This window comes from Octopus bimaculoides, unplaced genomic scaffold (assembly GCF_001194135.2).
Source record: "Octopus bimaculoides isolate UCB-OBI-ISO-001 unplaced genomic scaffold, ASM119413v2 Scaffold_279882, whole genome shotgun sequence".
NCBI classification, from domain to species: Eukaryota; Metazoa; Mollusca; class Cephalopoda; order Octopoda; family Octopodidae; genus Octopus; species Octopus bimaculoides.
The window spans coordinates 1-624 of NW_026382976.1; the positions used below are offsets into that span (position 1 = coordinate 1).

The 624-nt window shown below is 27.6% G+C and overlaps 1 long non-coding RNA gene across 1 annotated transcript; it reads right to left on the bottom strand.

The window, feature by feature from the left end:
• Nucleotides 1–106: 106 nt before the first annotated feature.
• Nucleotides 107–606, bottom strand: LOC106883249 (uncharacterized). The gene is made up of 2 exons (XR_001411103.2): nt 445–606; nt 107–294 (listed from the first exon to the last, which is right to left on the bottom strand). It is a non-coding gene; the product is annotated as an uncharacterized LOC106883249 (long non-coding RNA).
• Nucleotides 607–624: the final 18 nt, after the last annotated feature.

A 624-nucleotide genomic window follows, 5' to 3' on the forward strand; every position in this document is an offset into this window, starting at 1 on the left:
ATGGTATATTGATTTATATGAAAATTATTTATACAATAAGTTCCTCATAGACTAATGACTTACAAATTAGCAACTGAGATAAGATTAAAAGGTAGCTGAGAAAAACTGACCAGATTGTGTATAAAATATGTTACACTAGATTTATTGACAAACACTTTTTAAGAAGAAATGAACATTTCCAGACTAGATAATTTTACAAAGATGATAGCTAAGTTTCTAAATCCGCCAGTTAGATCTTGCTTTAGTAAGGATTTCTTTCTGTATTTTTGGATAATTTGGATGAGAAGCTAGTACCTAAAAGGAAAATCAAATCAAATAAAATCATGTGTTAGAACAGAACTTACAACAGCACAAAAAACAAAGAAGACAAAATGGTTACATAACATGTTAACTTAAAAATTAATTCTAATTAAACACAAATAGTTTTTGAAACTGAATACTTACCAAATTACAAATATCAATGGCTTCGGTATATCGTTTGGCTTTAAGGTAGTTGAAGGCCAGCTTGTATCCTACAAAAATCGATATATATATGTATATATACAAAAGTAGGCATAGAAATACATGAAGAAAATAGTTAAGAGATATATCTAAAGACTTTATTACCTGATGAAGTTTTAGTGA